General features: G+C 35.8%; 1 protein-coding gene across 1 annotated transcript in view; it reads right to left on the bottom strand.

The window, feature by feature from the left end:
- The window catches only part of LOC106875347 (uncharacterized), a 72,640-nt gene extending 70,648 nt beyond the window's left edge, over window positions 1-1,992 (bottom strand). The window contains 1 exon segment of the mRNA XM_052967243.1: window positions 1,379-1,992. The gene's annotated coding sequence lies outside the window, so the exon portion shown is untranslated.
- Window positions 1,993-6,499: the final 4,507 nt, after the last annotated feature.

Below are 6,499 nucleotides of genomic sequence, written 5' to 3'. Positions count from 1 at the left end.
ATATATATATATCGTGTCCTAAAATGCACTACGTGTAGCCCTTCGGGGTGCCCTTGCATGAAACCGTAAGGTATGCAGTTTAAAATGTTAGGTATTAGGATAAGGGTGATTAGTGAAAGACGGAAAAGAGAGGATGTTGTTTCCAAAACAACAAAATGCATGTATGCTTTTGTACGTCAGTGTCCCAGATTACTCTCAGATAAAGTTTAGCTCCGCTGTGGGGCCCCGGTCCCACCAAAACCTACAGATATAGAGAACGAAGATTCTATTTTCTAGAAATGGCAGCTAAATCCATCATAATTTGATACTCATGCCCTGTAACACCCTACAGTCATAACAAAGGGGACATTGGAGAGTGTTATCCAAGATATACAAAGGAAGATAAAAATTGTGATCGTCATGGCTGGAATAGCTTTGCTCGTTCAGAGCTGATTTGAAGCTAACGAACAGCAAGAGAAGTGAACCATTGAAAGTAGCCTCTGCGTAGTCGTTGGATCGACTGGAAATAGCAGCCAAATTCCTATAAAATCACGATTTGCCGTTTTAGAAAAGAAGGTCATATTGGATAAAGTAGCTCTGGATATACTTAAACCCTTCCATGAAGAAAGAATGGATCTAAACAACAATAACACAAGAACATGCAGTAGTTTGAGTGCAACATGTCCAAACTGTATCACTGCACATCATATCATAAACTGCTGCATGTTTGAGTGTACAGTACGTTAAATTCAAAACAATAGAACAGAGGATTGCATCTAACCGTTCGAATGACTATGTGCCATAGGAATACGCTCAGTTTAGACAATTCGAGATAAACGTCTTTTCTATTTTAATTCTGTTAGACATTTAGGATGCATTTTGGGAATCTACATAGCGTCGTACGAGATGATGTGTTTAGTTATGCAACTTCACAAAAACAATCTTGATTAAATACTAAATAAAAAGAAATGTAATCTAGAAAAGGGTGTCTCCATATTACAATATTTAAAGAACGAAAGTATTCAATAAGGAAAATAAATCTGATAGGACATTAGTGTAGTCTATTATAGCAAACTCGACACTAGATAATTCCAAGACTAAAGCTGTTTCAATTTTTCGTTGATAATTTCTCCTATAGCTACAAACTTGAGTGGTGTTTAATCTGGAAAATATAGGTGTAAGGTTAGTTATTCAAAGGTAAATATATATGTGTTTAATGAAATATTAGTATCAACAATAAACGATGTATGTATGTGTGTGTATGTATGTATGTATGTATGTATGTAAGTGTGTGCGTGTGTGCGTGTATGAAACCGATTCTCCGTGAGAAAACAATTATGTTCTCTTATCTAAACAATTTCCTTGAAAAAAGTAAATACTATAGTTTGGTGCGACTTACCAGGACGATTGAAATGGTAAAAGGACGAAATGGAATTAAAGAGATCCAGCAGCGAAACTAATCTGGTTTCACACAATAGTGAAAGTGTAAAAAAAGTGCAGAAATCAGTAGTTTTGGTCATTACTTGTTAGTAATGAGACACTGAACAGGTAGAGGTAGAAACAAATAGACATCTTATTTTCTTCATTGGTATATACAAAAAAAAAAAGATAAATAAGACGACGAAAAAGTTGTTAAATCAAGAAAATCTATTGACAGTCATGCTGAATGAACAATATCCTGCAATATACATTTGGAGCATAGCCAACACTTGTAATATTGCAGTAACTTAGAAAGTTAATCTTCAGCGATGACAATTACATGCACTTTTCTTGAGAAAGCTGGCATAACTGATTTTAGAAAAAAAAGGAGTTATCTGCTCTTGGTTAAGTTTCTGAACCTCAACCGCCTTTCGGAAAGGTAAATCAGTTGTAGAAATAAAGTTCTAAGAGAAATTTCAGATTTCTCTTGATTTAAATCTAAATCAATCATCTTATATTCGCAAAGAATTTTTTCTTGCTTTATTTTATTTTTTTTTCCAGAAGTCATTTTAGCGTTGACCAAATACATTAACCAAAATGAACTTCCCCAGAGCCAGTCATTCTCCATCATCATCAGAGACGCCATCTGCGTTAAAAATAATATTTAAGTTAAATTAATAACTGGAAATGATAATATGGATATTATTTTCATCTTCTATTCGGAAAGTAGGGGTAACAACTCTGGGTACTTTTTGATACCATTCAGACTTTATCATCATAGCATAGTGCCTTCACCATAATTGTCAAAGTAATGATGATAGAATCAAAAAGTAAAAGTACAAAGTTGTACATCAGTTAGCATTAGAAAATGGAATTGTTGAATGATTGCATAATTCAAAGATGGCATCCACATGAAAGTTATCTCCTGTATTTGTTGAAGAATAAAAATAACTGTAGTGATTGATTAATATTGTTATTTTTCTCATTGCATAATTATTTCTAGTTAGATTTTTATTTCTCCCTGCATTAAATATTTTGACACCAACTTAAAAATCTATGTTTTTCTTATCATTTGTATAAAAATGGTTGTTTGAGTTGATGAGGCTGGCCAGAGAAGAATTAGAAAGAATACATACATACATACATGTATGCATATATATGTGCATACATACATCATCATCATCGTTTAACGTCTGCTTTCCATGCTAGCATGGGTTGGACGATTTCACCGAGGACTGGTGAACCAGATGGCTACACCAGGCTCCAATCTGATTTGGCAGAGTTTCTACAGCTGGATGCCCTTCCTAACGCCAACCACTCCGAGAGTGTAGTGGGTGCTTTTACGTGCCACCGGCACAAAGGCCAGTCAGGCGGTACTGGCAACGGCCACGCTCAAAATGGTGTATTTTACGTGCCACCTGCACAGGAGCCAGTCCAGCGGCACTGGCAACGATCTCGCTCGAATGTCTTTACGCGTGCCACCGGCACAAGTGTCAGGAAGGCGCCGCTGGGCACAGGTGCCATCTCGATTTCGCTTTTGCTTACCCCAACAGGTCTTCGCAAGCCGAGTTTCGTGTCATGATTGTATATATACATGCATGCATACATACATCACTTGGCTCTATCATTAAGGTACATTTACCAAGCTTGTGCAATGGTCAAATTTTCTTTGGCACTGTGTATCACCAATCAACATGTTCTCTTGGCCTTTTATCATTTTCTTAATGAGATGCAACATCTTGAGATCAATTTTCACCACCTTGTTTCAAATCTTCTCAGGTCTCACATACTCCATTAAACTTTAAGCACTTGATACTTCCTTATGTTGCTGTTATCCTCCATCTGTATCACATACCAACACCAGCACAGTCTTCTCTCTTGCTCACTACTTCTGGTTCTCTATGTACCAAGTTTTCTTCCAGCTCATTTGTACTCTTTTATAGATGCAAATCACACATCCAGCAAAGCTTGCCTGTTTAATTTCTTTCTAGTCTTTGTAAGTCTTCTGCATTTAAGCTTCCCATCTCATTACCATGCAGCATTTTAGTTCATACACAGACATCATACAGTCTGCCCTTCATTCTGAGGCAATTCTGATACACTGGAAAGTTGTCTGGGGATCCAAGTGTCAAAGGACCCAATACTAGTCTGCTCTGTCTTGCTGTCTGTAAATAAATACTAGAAGGACCAGTGCATTGCTTTGCCCATGGGCCTATAATGCCAATAAGCAAAGATGATCCTGTTGCAAAGGAGAAGACCTTTGTTGCCAGCAGAGGTAACAGCGTCCTTTTTTTTTCTTGTGGGCAGTGGATCAGAGAGGGGGAGGGGAGTAGTTTCATATGAGTGTGAGGAGAATAACAGATAGTTAGAGATGGTGATTGGGGTGAATGTAGTGAGTGATGAATAAAGAGGGATAAAGTACTGCATGTCAAAGTTCAATTAGATATTCTTCTTTTTACTCTCTTTCTGTTTTTTTTTTCATCTCTTGCTTTTATCTCTTAGGCAAACAAGCAAGATATTCAGTACTTTTCTCAGCAGATTCAAAATTGTGATTTGTTAGTCAGGTAGTTGAACTGTGACCCACTGAACCACTGCAGCTCACTATAAAAGTCTATTTTTTGCTTCTTTAAGGGTGTTCTAATATGGAATTATTTTGTTCATTAGCTATTTCCTATTCAAATCTATTCTAAAGCGATTTAATGACATTTAACTAAATTGATAAACTATAGATTAAATGTTAATCAAATTTAACTCTATTGTGTTGGGTGTTTCATCAGTTTTCATGATGAGCATTCAGTAGTTCAGATCTGAATGCTCATCTGGTTTGTTAAATTAATGAGTAATTGGCTGAGTTTCTCACAGATGTTTACTCTTCACATAACTCTCAGACTAAATCAACATGACACAATGTAACATGGTTGAACTTTTGAATTAGAGACACAATCCTACTGACAGGTTTCCAAATAGTTTACATCTGCCTGATTTCACTGACAGGATGACAGGGATGATTTGAGGCTATGGTAAAAGACATTTGCTTAAGATGGCACACATGAATGAAAGAATGTTCAATGCTGATAAATATTTTGCAATTAATTTACAAAAATGAACATTCTGAAAGTTAAATATTGGTACATAATATATCTGAGAAAGGCTGAAAAAAACAAAACAAAAAACAAGCTGAAATAACAACTGGAATCCTATTTTGTTAGACTTGTAAAAATAAAAGAAAGCCTAATATACCCATTTAATTCCAAAGAAAATTACCTGAATTTGCTATTTGTGACATTTAGTGACAAAAAACCCTGTCTACCAATAGACATTTAGTTTCTTTATTTGACAAAGGAACATAAAACTACCAAGAAAATTGGTGACAATAACTTGGGAAATGAAGCATTAAAGACTAACTTAGACTTTCAACCATTCAACCCTGCTTTGATGTAATTAGCAGTGGCAGCTTGCCATTAACTGCAATGAAGAAAATTGAAGCAAGATATTTTCAAAGAACTGTACTAACGTTAAACAATAGTAATTTATTTGCCTGATACATTTACTCTTACTATTTACTCTTTTACTTGTTTCAGTCATTTGACAGCGGCCATGCTGGAGCACTGCCTTTAGTTGAGCAAATCGACCCCAGGACTTATTCTTTGGATGCCTAGTACTTATTCTATCGGTCTCTTTTGCCGAACCGCTAAGTTAAGGGGACCTAAACACACCACCATCAGTTGTCAAGTGATGTTGGGGGGACAAACACAGACACACAAACATATACACACATATACATATATATATATACATATATACGACCGGCTTCTTTCAGTTTCCGTCTACCAAATCCACTCACAAGGCTTTGGTCGGCCCGAGGCTATAGTAGAAGACACTTACCCAAGGTGCCACGCAGTGGGAATGAACCCGGAACCATGTGGTTGGTAAGCAAACAACTTACCACACAGCCACTCCTTTTAAAAACATTTTGATTAGAAACAAATTCTTTCTGGAATAAAATGGAAAAACATTCTGTGGATCTATGACAGATTTGTTGGAAAATAGACATTTTGTTTGTTATGTTTTATATAATTTTCCCATACTGGTAGTGTAGAAGTGACATCCATTTGTAAATTTGAATCTTTGTGTCTTTTTTATCTCTATTAGTTCAGTCTTCACCAGGAGTGAGTCAAAATGTCTTAATCATCTGCATGCTGGATTTAACCTTACAAGAGACACCAAAGTGAAATGGTAAAATAATGTTGAATCCCTTTTCTGTGACTGTGGATCAGCCTTATCAATGAGTCACCCGCTGTTTCATCCATCATTAGGTTCCCCTTTTCATTGAAATGATTTGAGAAATAACACAAAAATATGCACAAAACTACATAAAAGAGTGTGGAGTTAAGATAATAAATTCTCTGTAGGAAGAGTAAGAGATATATCTATTAAACCAAAGCAAATGATATTCCTAATGATTCTAGTTGAAAACTGCAACAATAACTGTAACAATGTTTGAACATGTCACAGTTTACTTATATTTTAATGTTATTATAGGTCAGAGAGAAGGCAGTAAGCTTGCAGAATCAGTAACACATAAGACAAAATACTTTGTGACACTTCTTCCAGTTCTTTATGTTCTAATTTCAAATCCCACCAATCTCATGTTTTCACCATCGATAAATAAAGTACCAGTCAAGTACTGGGGTTCATATAAGCTACTTGCTCTTCCCCTTAAAAATTGTTAGCTTGAACTCTGTAACAGATGAGCATCCCATTCAAGGGAATGTTGTAATATCAGTCACATATACACCAAGAAAACTGAGTAACAAGCCTTAAAAGTTCTAGACATCAAGAAAAAATTTTTTTTAAAGCTGGAGATTTTTTCAGTGTATTACACTAACTATTGGAGTATGTCTTTTACTAAAAGATACCATTCTTATTTCTGATTCCTCAGCCTCAAGATTTGTTTTGTAGCAAGTGCCATAAAACAAGAAACACCATTCCCAGTATACTTTCAATCCCCACTTGTCAATCTTCATCTGAAATAATTTCCTTTCATTAAAGCCAGTGGTCTTCAACCAGGGTCCATATTAGATTTTTGAGGGTCCTTGCA

Source organism: Octopus bimaculoides, chromosome 1 (assembly GCF_001194135.2).
Source record: "Octopus bimaculoides isolate UCB-OBI-ISO-001 chromosome 1, ASM119413v2, whole genome shotgun sequence".
NCBI lineage: Eukaryota > Metazoa > Mollusca > Cephalopoda > Octopoda > Octopodidae > Octopus > Octopus bimaculoides.
The sequence above is the reverse complement of the archived record's forward strand: the minus strand, read 5'-3'. Positions and strand labels throughout refer to the sequence as shown.